This window comes from Sinocyclocheilus anshuiensis, unplaced genomic scaffold, assembly GCF_001515605.1.
Source record: "Sinocyclocheilus anshuiensis isolate Anshui unplaced genomic scaffold, SAMN03320099.WGS_v1.1 scaffold656, whole genome shotgun sequence".
Lineage (NCBI taxonomy): Eukaryota > Metazoa > Chordata > Actinopteri > Cypriniformes > Cyprinidae > Sinocyclocheilus > Sinocyclocheilus anshuiensis.
Window position 1 is genome coordinate 1675549 of NW_015555829.1, and position 12888 is coordinate 1688436.

The 12888-nt window shown below is 34.8% G+C and overlaps 1 non-coding gene and 2 pseudogenes across 1 annotated transcript; 2 read left to right on the forward strand and 1 right to left on the reverse strand.

The window, feature by feature from the left end:
• Positions 1–9: 9 nt before the first annotated feature.
• On the forward strand, positions 10–6950 carry LOC107675333 (uncharacterized protein KIAA0226-like; annotated as a pseudogene).
• A 1143-nt stretch (positions 6951–8093) lies between these two features.
• Positions 8094–8205, reverse strand: trnal-caa (transfer RNA leucine (anticodon CAA)). The gene is made up of 2 exons: positions 8168–8205; positions 8094–8139 (listed from the first exon to the last, which is right to left on the reverse strand). It is a non-coding gene; the product is annotated as a tRNA-Leu (tRNA).
• A 920-nt stretch (positions 8206–9125) lies between these two features.
• The window catches only part of LOC107675334 (dynein heavy chain 7, axonemal-like), a 67040-nt pseudogene continuing 63277 nt past the window's right edge, over positions 9126–12888 (forward strand).

Genomic DNA, 12888 nt, shown 5'->3' on the forward strand with positions numbered 1-12888 from the left:
ACCTTTACCATGGCGCCATCTGCTGTACGATCACAGCAAAAGCAAACTGATGGAGACGTTATGCAGAATGTTGTTAGGAAAGTTTACTCAATGGATAACCTTATAAAATATTAAACTCTCACCCTTCGGGAATTCATGGTTGTTATGGTATTATGCACACAATAAATGCATGCTCTCTATTTATTCTCTCTTTTTTTTCTAATTATAACTCGTAATTAGAAAAAAGTATGTCTGAAAGTAAATAGACAGTAACATGAGAGTAAAGTAGTTCAATTAAAGTTTATTTTCATGTTTATTTGTACAGCGCTTTTCACGATACAAATCATTGCAAAGCAACTTTACAGCAAATTAAGTTTCTACAATATTGTGGTAGAAGACTAGTTAGGTACGCAGGAGCTAACCCATTAAGGGCCTTATAGGCAAGTAATAATATTTTGTAACTGATACGGAACTTAATAGGTAGCCAGTGCAGAGACTGTAAAATTGGGGTAATATGATCATATTTTCTTGACCTGTTAAGGACTCTAGCCGCTGCATTTTGGACTACCTGTAGCTTGTTTATTGAAGATGCAGGACAACCACCTAGCAGTGCATTATAGTCCAGTCTAGAGGTCATGAATGCATGAACTAGCTTTTCTGCATCAGAAACAGAAAATTTCTGTCATAATTTACTCATCCTTGTGTTGTTCCAAACCTGTATGAATTTTTTTCTTCTGAGGAAAAGAGAAGAAGATAGACTAAAAAAATTAGTTTGTTTTTTTCTCTCCATACAGTGAAAGTCAAAGGGGTTCAGTGTTGTTTTGGACGTAAGAAAGTCATACAGGTTTGGAACAACATACGGGTGAGTATATGATCATTTCTGGTTGAACTATTTCTTTTAGTGATTTGTAGTTTCTCTCAGTGACTGTACTTAGTTCGGATGATGGTTAAAAAATAAACTAGACTGTTTAATCAAAACTACCCTGAGTGTTTTACTGTTCTGTCCTCTCTCATCCTCCAGGCTAATGCGGGTAATAGCTCTAGCTTTGTTAGCTGGTTAGAGAATTCTGATTTAAATGATAATCACTTTGACTGCACTGATGATGATGATGGTATTGATGAAAGTGGAATGAAGGTGTGTGAATATAATGCTCCAGTCGCTGAATGGGATTCAGGCCTGTTCGAGCCTGAGGACGAGTACCATCTACCCCGGAGCAGCCCTGTCATTTTTGTTTTAAGCATTTTCACATGGAATTTCTAGCAATATTAACTAAGAAACCTTAGCCAACAACGCCTAAATATTTGAGATTCCCTGTAAACAGTATGCTTAAAATACTACTGATGTCAACTAACAAAGTTTTTTTAACCTTAAAAGCCTGTTTGCATACTGTGTATAAAAAAATCTTTTAAATTATTACTGTATATTAAGACCAGATATTGTTCATGTACTTTTTATTACATTTAATTAATCTTAAATTAAAATTACCTAAAAGAAATGACAACTACCATATAATTACAAGTTTTATTGGTAACAAAATATGTAAAGTTGTATAAATTACAGTTTATTAACACCCTCCAGAGGATCCCTTTTTGTTGACAATTTGGGAAATCCAGCTTCTGTTTTAGATGTATCATATTATAATTTTGGCAAAGTAAAGTGTGCATTTTATTGTTGTTTATGTGCAGGAAAATGCTCAGTTTGTGGTTGTGGATATGGTGCTGGAAATGCTGGAGGCCGTGAAATGGGTTGTGTGTTTGCAGCATTTAAAAAACACACATCCTCATCAAGACAGATGTGAAACACAAAATACCTCAAAAACACACTCAATCTATTCCTTTGACAGCAGATTTGAGGGTAACAAAGATTGTGTTGCAACAAAGTCCTGTGTCATCCGTATGTGATGTGGTCCTGCCAAAAATCAGATAATGCTGACCTGGTCTCTTTAAAACTAACAGGTCATCATTAATAAGTGTTTACTTCTGCAGTAATTTACTTTTCTAAAGTTTTGTTTTTGGCAAGCGTTTTGCTGAAATCCACTTTAGTACAGTAATAGGCATTTTACAATAATGTTCAAATATTAACAGTAGGTAATGCATATAATTAACTTATTAATATACTGTTGTTTATAGTTAATTAATATTTGATAATTTAGTAGATATTCTCTCATTTTCAGTGTCATCCATGGCAACACTGTGACTCGTATTACTCTCAATTGATTCATATAAACACAACTAGTGCCATGTCTCAATTATCAAATGTAGTAAAAATGAACTCAGAAGACTTCATTATTAATATACAAGTATTAATATAACTGTAATACTGTTGCATTTTTAGTCCTGTTGGTAGTCTGATTATTTTGAACATTGTACTATTTTAACATTGCAAAAAAAAAAAAGCATTTAGAAAGTAACATTAATCAAGATTAATAAATGTTGTGCAAAAAGTGTTTCGTGTTAGTTATTACATTAAAGTATTGAATGTCAAAGTATAAACCTTATTTTAAGCTGATACCTAAATGATCTAATTATAAAATAAATGCATTTTTATAGTCAAAATGCAAAAGAATGCCACCCCACCATACAGATTGTTTGCTAGTTAGTAGATTTTACACATTGAAAAGAAAATCTATTCATATTCTGAAGCAAATTCAAAGAAAAATTGTATTGGTCATATGAAATGTATTTGTTTCTCTTTCTCTTTGTATCTCTGCTAGATGACAGCGCCCCCAAACTATCTTCAAACAGATACTCCCTGGCTTCTTTTCAGAGGCATGCAGTGAATTCTGCACATTCAAAGTCATGTCATTGTTTTTAGTTTTTTATGCATAATTTCCAGATAGAATTGTTTTATTTGCAGTTGTCTCCAGAGCTCCAGAATGCAGCGCTCTGCTGAAGATTTAGCCCACCATTTGGTGTCAGAGTTCAGGAAGCAGTGGTTCCCCTCTGAGCTACTGCAAAACCCTGACAACCTCAATTCTGCTCTGCAGGAAGTGGGAATGGTTATGCATAAACACACATTCATGCAATGAGCACACACAGGTGCAGCCACAAAAACAGACACACATCTCCTTTTATCTGCGACACACTGTACACACATTAAACATTTTTAAGGGCATTCATTTTTTAAGGACATTCATTTTTTGCAATATTTATTTTATCACTTCTAATAAATGAAAAAAACACACACTTCTGTCTTTTCCCCAAGTCTCTGTCCCTGTTATGGGAGAGAACAGGATCAGTCTAACTGAAGAGATTTTGCAGAAGACCAGAATGAGAGGAACATTAACCTGGGCTCCACCCAGATTTCAAATCATCTTCTGTGTCCAACCAACACACAGGTCAGAAAGACCACCATGTCCACATTGACAGAGTTTATACATTGATGAAAGCCTGACTCTCTTGGTCAGTGTTACACTTATGAAAAACATTAGCATATACTTTAGCATTTACTTTTAGGATATACTTAAGTGCAAATTGAATGTAATGTTTTTGTATGCTTAACTGCATTTTTCAATTACATTTTCTTTAAATTTATATTTATAAGTGTATTTATATTAAATTTATATTAACATTTAATTCAATAAGAATGCTTATGTACTTAAGTGGGACTTAAGCACATCTTTATATGTAACTGCCAAACACTAAGTATTTATGGTAAACTGATATTTAATGTTGTTTCTATTGAAATTTCATGTATTTAAATATATTTGTAATTAGTCATTTGTAACGATGAAGCTGCAGTTTAGTACATTTAAAATATATTTACTCTAAATGGAATATTGAATAACACACTATAGTTAAAAATAAAATCAAGTATTTTGCATATGCTTTTTGTTTTTTAATGCATCAAAATAAGTGTACATCTTTAAAGCACAACAAAAGATTATTAAAACATGATTTAAATTCTCTTTAAAGCAAACTTTTTCAGTTGACATTATTATAAAGCACACTTTTTTTTAAATCGTATTTAAGTGTATTAAGAATAGTCATGAAAGTGTACTCTGTATATTTTTGTGATGGCTGCCACGGCGGTTTGGAATCAGTGATTCCAGGTCGGGTTCTGAATAACTGGGATTTTGCACGGTATCCAGTCTGCGATTTCTCAACACATTTACTAAACTCTATATGGCAGCAACCGCTCTTTAAACTTACAAGTGTGGCCAAGAACCTCTACAGTCAGGCCAAAGAGCTACAGCGTTTCAGAGTGAGTGTTTCATTTGCCTTAGTGCAATACTATATAATAAAAGTATTATCGATCACAGAATAATAATCATTAAGATACAGTTGTTAACTATTGTTGCTTGATTGTTAAAATCTACTATAAATTCTAATTGGATATGCTTCAACTCAGCTCTGCAGGAAGTGAGAGTAGTTATGCAGAAACACACACATTTGTTAGGTGCTATGTATAAATGGTTATTTTTTATTATTATTTTTTTTATTACACTAAGTTTGGGGTCTCTAAGATTTTTGAATGTTTTTGAAAGAATATTTGCTGTTAATGCTCACCAGGACTGCATATATTTGATCAAAATGCAGTAAAAATAGTATATTCACTATTTACAATGTAAAATAACTTTAATTTTATTACATTTTAATTTATTTTAAAATGTAATGTAATTTAATTTATTCCTGTGATAGCAAAACTGAATTTTCAGCATCATTACTTCAGTCTTCAGTGTCACAAAGTGATCCTTCAAATTTATTCTAATATGCTGTTCAAGAAACATTTATTGTTATTATTATATATATATATAAACAGCAAAGGATTAAATTAAATCAGCTATTAAATAGCTATTTACTATTTGAAAATAAAAATACAATGTTCTCAGTTTGTCTAAGTGCTCTTATGTTTTTTGTCCTTCGCATGAGCTTTTGTAGAGTCTGTATGTCTTTTACTGATATCAGGTCAATCAGGCAGCATGATATTAATTGTGTGTTATCATTTGCTGTAGGAACTACAGGAGCAACTAATATCCATCAAAAAGCTTCTGAGCACATGCAGACTATCAACTGGATGATTTACTAGCCCTCTTGTTTCTGACCATTTTCAGTACAGAGAAATCATAATAAACATTCTTGGCAGTGCCATAGCCTTAAAACTATCAGTATATGATGTTTCTTTAAGAAAGTTGGGTATGGTGTGTGTAGGTTTTTATTTTTTGACACCTGTTTCTCTAACCAGAGTACTTGGTGAGTTTGAACAGCTTCCTGCTCATCTGATGCAGGAGCTACACCTCTTCTCAATGCATGATCTCATCAGGGTAAAAAAGGGTCAGCTCTGTACCAGAGCGAAAGCCTTGATGCAGTCTGCAATCGCTCACATAGACATATGTGAGGTTTGTCCAGCTATTATTTAGATGCCTACACACACACACACGTATATATATATCTGTGCAAATAAGGAAAAAATATATCCTGTTTTAAAATGAACATAAACCATCAGACAGCTGCACTTACTGTTATATACTATTATATTATTGTTCCATGTCGATGCCCACAAATAACTCTCATAAAATAATTAATGTATACTTACAGTGGGTATAGAAAAGAATCACCCCCCCTTTAAAATAATCACATTTTGTTGCTCTGCAGCCTGAAATGAAGACGGACACAGTTTTTGTTTTATCCAGCTATATTTACTCAGTGCAACTTATAACAACCATGTGAAAGACATAACACCATCATGTCAGAAAAAATAAAAAATAAATTAATTTGATGGTGATGGTTTGTGGACTGCTGTCTTCAAGTCATTCCACAGATTTTCAATAGGGTTTAAGTCTGGGCTCTGACTAGGCCATGCAGGGACATTCACCTTTTTCTCCTTCAACTACTGACCAGACATATCGTTTGATGTCGAGGCCAAATAATTAAATTTTAGTCTCATCTGCCTCAGAATCTTCAAGGTGTGTTTTGGCAAAGCTCAGTCATGACTGCATGTGGCCTTTCTTGAGGAGTGGCTTTCTTTCTTGCAACCTTCCCATACAAGCCTTCCACTTCTTAATAATAGACTTCACTGTGCTTCTAAGCATTGTTAAAGCCTTTGAAATTGTTTTGTATCATCTCCTGACTTGTGCCTGTCCACAACTTTATCACAGAGCTCTTTTGACAGTGCCTTGCCATCCATAAGTTGACTGTTTACTTCAGTTGCACTACCATGGACTGAAATGCTCCAGGAAAGCTCTTTTCATGCTGAGATAATCAAAATGACCTCAGCTGATCACAGTTGGAAGTCAAACGGCTTTGTGTGCCATTGAGAAGGTGATTAGCTACACCTGATTGAGTTTACAAGTCATTTTTAGGAGGGGGCTGATCCTTTTTCCAACTCAGTGATTCTGTTTATATATTTATTTGTATAAATTTTTTTCTGACATGTTTGTGTTATATCTTTCACTTGGATGTTATAAGTTGCACTGAGTAAATACAGCTGGATAAAACAAAAACTGTGTCCGTCTTCATTTCAGGCTGCAAAGTAACAAAATGTGATTATTTTAAAGGGGGGTGATTCTTTTCTACACCCACTGTAGAAAGTGTTTGAGTGTGTTTAACTGTCCCTGTGTCTACTGTGCTCTTTAGCTGTGTCAGGCCAAAGGCTTTATCTGTGAGTTCTGTCACGGGGAGGAAGTGCTTTTTCCTTTTCAGAGAGACACCTGCACCCACTGCCAAGGTCAGACATCAAAATACTACAAGTATTTCCAACACACTTTGTTAATAATTATGCTCAAGGCTTGAGACGTTTAAAAGCAATGTTTTTGTCCACCTTGGGTTATAGTGCTTAATCATTTAGTAGAGAACTCAATGAGAGTAAAAGCTGATATAAGGCCATTCCTGTATTTCATAAAATGACAGTTGCCTTGTACTTTTGATTTTTTAGACTGCAGAGCCTGTTTCCACATCTCATGCTTCTGTGGTGAATCATGTCCCAAATGTGCCAGAAACGAAAGAAACTCCAGCAAGACATCAGTTTATGAAATCTCCTACATGTCCCTCGCTGCATTTTAAAGTGACATAAAAAGTATAATATTAGTATAAATAATTCAGGTGTTCAGAGCTCTTGAACTGTTCTTAGTTTACTGACATGCTTTATATGCTGTCATTTTGTAAAGCATTTGAATGTATTTTTCATATTGTTCGATGTTGTACATTGTATTTCCATTAAGTAACAAGCATTACAATGTGTGAAAACAGAGACCTGCCAAACTCTATTATGTTCACATTTTGAATGGTTACACGAATGGTTGAATGGTTACAATTCAGGTGTCAGAAAATGTGATCACTCACATTTGAAACCACACAGCTGAAATTTGAACATTAAAATCCCTGACAATACAAAATGTTCTCACAAAGGACCCTTTTAGCAGATACCAATTTAGTCAAATTTCATTCTGCAATTGGGTGCTTGTAAAATATGGGCACGTTTGTTCTTGTGGACGTTTAGAAAATAACCTTTCCTAAACCTGCCAAACTCTATTATGTTCACATTTTGAATGGTTACACAGGATTAATTCAGGTGTCAGAAAATGTGATCACTCACATTTGAAACCACACAGCTGAAATTTGAACATTAAAATCCCTGACAATACAAAATGTTCTCACAAAGGACCCTTTTAGCAGATACCAATTTAGTCAAATTTCATTCTGCAATTGGGTGCTTGTAAAATATGGGCACGTTTGTTCTTGTGGACGTTTAGAAAATAACCTTTCCTAAAAACACACTTTTCACACTCTTTTGTCAATTTTATTTATTTAATTTTATTATTTTTTTGAAAGTCATGAACATTCTCCGCCACAGGATCTTTTCCACCACATCTCAAATGTATTTAATAGCATTCTGTGGTCGAATTGACATTTTATAGTATTTCATATTAAAAAAAAGTATTGTTTTTATTTAATATTTGATTTATTATTATTTAATAATTATATTTGTTTTAGGATTTAAAACTTGTTTAAGATTTAAAGTTTGAGTCAAGGGTAAAACAATAAAATACAGGCATTTAAATAGAAAAAAAAAGTGTTCTATTTAAATTTGTTGAAAGAAAAAAAAAACCCTGGAACCTAGGAATGCCCAAAAAGAAAGAAAAATCCTAATGTTTAAAGGATTAATATAAAAGTGCTGTCAGAAGTGGGATTCGAACCCACGCCTCCATTCGGAGACCAGAAAGCCCGCTTCACACAGGAAGGTTTGAACCTTGAGTCTGGCGCCTTAGACCGCTCGGCCATCCTGACACGCCTCAGTCGTTGCACTGAAGCCTTTCTGTACATTTCTCCTTAATCTTTCGTGACTGCTTCTCTTACTGGCATTAAAACTGCTGCTTTATTAAAATATGCACGCATAAATCTTGTTTAAAGCAGCATTGCCTATTTCAAATGTTTTAGCTGTTAAGAAACGAACGGAATGTTGTACTTGTTCATAAACAGACATGCATGATGCTGGAGCGCTAACGACGTTAGCATTAGGCTATCCATACAGCAGAACACGAGTGCAGAACATCCGCAATCAGAGCTGATAACACAGACAATATGAAAAGATAATAAACCAGAATATTAAAACCATTCCTGCGTGAAGAGAAATGTGTAAGAAAGCGTGTGTGTGTTAGTCTTTTGGGAAATAAAGAGTGATCAGAATTCTGAATGAAGAAAAGAAAGTATTACATTGCTCATAAGGATTTCTTGTGGTTTTGCATTTTAAATTCGTTTTAATTCTTTAGTAGGCCTACATGAATGTTTGGGATTATACACATTTTACAATGATTCCTTTTTAAATAAATTCACTAGAGATTCTGTTTTATGATTAGGCCTACACACACAGTAGCAAACAATATGTTCGTTCACAATATATAACGAACAACATTTTGGAAAGTTTAACTAGTTAAATTATGCACACAATAACGTAAGAAAATGTAAATACAATGAAAAATGTTTTCAGAGTCTACCAAAGAATAAATAAATAAATAAACGCTCCCTCTAGTAGTGGCAGGACTTATAATAGAATTATAACAAATAGAATGTGTTTTCTTTCTCATGAATAACTTTTCTTAGAATGGTTTTCACTTTGAGAGATGTGATATACACTATTAACTTCTAACTCAAATTCCTAATAATAGGAATAATAATTCAAATCCAAATATGTCTTCTCAACAAACAGTATGGCTTTTGACTTTCAGGTTTGGTCAAAATCTTGGTGGCATGAAACAAGCCCTAGCTTTAGACTTCAGGGACCATCTTAAGAGGATACCCTTGGCTCTTTACTCTCTAGTATGAGATACAATATATTCTGATTTATGAAAAACATATAATATATTACATGGAACTATTTGCAACCCAGACTATATATTATCTGTGACATCATACTTCCAACTTCCCTTAAGGAGATGTGCAAGGAGCAGGGGTACAATGGCATCAGACTTGTCATCGAGGTCCACAGCATGTGGGGACCAAAGATGGAGGGATTTCAGGACTTTCTTACAGGCATCGTGGTGGTGTCCAAACCAAGAGAGATCGTGAGCAGTTTCGCAGTGCCCTCGTCAGCATTATTATGTGGGTTTGATTTGAATAAAGATGAGTTCTTAATGACAATTTGTACCTGTCACATATAATCACTAAAAGAACAATATGATTTCAGGCACCGTGAAGATGCCATTGCTACGTCCATCACTGAAGACAGCACCCCATCCACTTCAGGATCGCCTTCTTCTGCAGAGAAGGACATTTTGGTAAGCGACGACCTTCTATCTGCATGTTCATTTAAGTTCAGTTTTATTTCATTTCAGGTGTGAGGTATTAAAATAAAAGGTAGTCATTCCTGTATTAAAATGGCCTTATGCTGTTTGGCCACAAACATTGTATCTTGTTTTCTGTCTTTCAGAGGTACCACTATTACATCCGCAATGGGATAGGCATAGAGGATGTGGCAGCCATGGAGGACTCTTGGCTTAAGAATGTTCTTGCTTTAGTCCCAGAGCACCTGAAGAGTTTGAGTGGAATCACTGAGGCTCTCTCAGATGAAATGAGAGAAGACTATGTGCTTAGAGTCAAAAAGGCCATTTGGGTCAGAAAACCTATATATATCTATATATCTATATATATCTAACGGCCCTACATCTACATCTACATCAGCCCCTATTGTTCGGGACAGTTTTAAAGAAAAATCCTCCTCACTCGTCCAAAAAACAAACTCAAGCATATTCAGTTGTCAGACACGACTGGAGTTTCAAACTGTTAATTAATTAAATAAGCCCTTTTTTTTCATTTATTTTAACAGCATTCTTACTGTATCTATGCTACTGTCTACAGTAAATGCCATGTCCAAGTATTGTGAGTGTTGTTGTCTTCTATTCTTCATGTAGTGGATTTTGTGCTGCAGGACCCCAGAGAGAGTCAAGAGCCCAAAGCTAGAGATCTCCCTCCACACAGACAGGAGTGAGCCCTGCTAAATTCATTTTAGTGGTACAAGACAAAAAGAGTATCTCAGGCATACAACTGATCATAAAGCATTCTAGTTAATGGTGTATATTTGTCAAAATAATGCAGATTCTTGACTTCTAATCCCTATTAGCATCCTTTACTGTAGCAAGGTTTGCAATGTGCAGAATAAAACAATAGTTCATACTTTTTTTTAATCTGCCAGAATGACGGACATAATTTTGAATTGTGTTAATATTGTTAAATGACAGAAAATTAAAAAAAGCCTTCACTGTAGAAAAAAATAAGCCATGAAATAAGCCATATAATAAGCCATATATATATATATATTTTTTTTTTCAATATTTTGTCAATCATTGTGTATTAAATGGCAATTAAAAGAGTTTTTTTTCTTTGTGTCTTGCAGAATGGAAATTATTCCAAAGCCATGGAACAAACAATTTCTTCAGGCCCAGAAAAGAATGAGAAACCAACTTCACTCAATCAATCCCACTATGCACGCAGTACTAGATCTGTGGCAAGTGTCTTTCAAGTAAGTGTCAGATGACCATGAAGACACCGTGGGACTGGACAATTTTAGAACTTTGAATGTGTTGAACTGCACTGTAGCAATAAAGCCCCCTGTGGAAAGGAAACTTTAGCATCACACAGAAGCTGGTTATTCATATGTTGCAGTGTCATCAAGAGTTCAATAACAAGTGAATCACTGACAAATTTCCAAAACATTTTGTCAGTAACTTGTTAGTAAAATAGCTTTTGTTAAAGTAATAATATACTTTAAAAGTGCAAACTGAATGAAATATTTTCAGACACTTTATTGCACTCAATTATTAAAATGTAATGGTTTAAAATGTAATTTAAAGTAAAACATTTAATTTGACAATATTACAAAGTTTACTTTACATCAGGTCGTGAAAGTGTACTCTCTGTAAGTATACTTAATTGTCCTTTATCTCATTAGTATTATATTATCTACAAGTACGTTTTTTTTTAAATATACTTTTAAGAGTGCGCATTCAGGTGCACATTCAGTACATTAAAGGGGTCATATGATGCTGCTAAAAAGAACATTATTTAGTTTCACAACGAAACACACAGCATCACACACGGTAGGCAAGAGTGAGCGGAGGCCGGCTTGAGTGAGCGGCGGCGGGCGGGCTAGAGTAAGGAACGGCCGGCGGGCTTGAGAATGGCGCGGCCGGCAGATTCGACGAAGGAGCGCAATCCATCATATGACCCCTTTAAGCACACTTCTTTATCACAAAGGGCCTTTAATGTCTATATTGTCTTGTTTACTTCTGCAGGAAGTTGCGCCTTATTGACATGGAGGTCTTCCACAAGGAGCAGGAATCTGTGGAGTTGTCTGCCTTTCAGCAGTTAGTCAGTAAACACATTGAATGTGCCGCATCCTTCTCAAAAAGTAAGCACTCTCAGCTGTTTTCATATACTTGTCAATTCATCAGCGACCGCATGATTTGATGATCCATCCCTGCCATCTGTTGAATTTTTTATGGATGAGGACAATAACTTGACAATGAATGATTTTGCTTACTACTCAATATTGCAGTATGCAATAAAATTTGTCGACAGCTGAACAGAATCCAAATAATTTTCTTAAGCTTTGCAGACTGTACCCTGCAAAAACAATGCAACTTTGATTGTTTCTTTTCTTTTTTTGAATCAAACAGGTGGATACCAGAAGTGCAGAAAATCTGTTGTCTTGGTAGCAAGCGCAAACTGATCCCTAGCAACACTAGTGTTGCTCGACTGCAGTCTTTCTACAACTGTCTGGCCACGCTCATGACCTACCAGCTCCAAAACCTGGCACTGGAGTCTATTCAGGACTACACACACCTCATCGCCCAGGACCCTGTAAGATCTGTAGCACTGTGAATTCTGAACCTTTTTTTTCTTTGATCAGATTAAATGTGATATCACTGTGGAATATTTTTTGCTTCGGTGAATCTTTTATTATTTACATTTTGACAACCTTTATAAATTCCCATGGCCTATGAAGTAACATGTTTTTTTTTTCCCATTGAAGAGGTCAGTGCGTATGAGCATCCAGGGTTTGTCCTAAGGCTGGTGCTGGATCAAAATACTATAAAATTTGAACCTGATTTCAAAGACTTTGAAGTCACCTTGCTAAATGTGTATGACTTGATGCTGAAATTCTTAAGTCTGATCCCTCGAGTAGAGACGAAGCTATACTCAGAATGGGTAAACATGCTTTTTTAAATTTTATGTTACATCACGCTTGTGCTGTGTGGTTTGGTAGCTATATTAATATTCAAGGGACAATTTCACGAGGAATCAAATTTTCCTTGATCTTTTGAGATAAAAGAGCTCAGTGTACTTGAAAACATACTATATGTTCAGAATTCAAAATGTCTTCGCTAGTGAAAACAGACCATTTATTGAAACTGAGTCACAAAGATTTTTCATTCTGAAACAGAACTTGGTTAACTTTGTTAACATATATATATA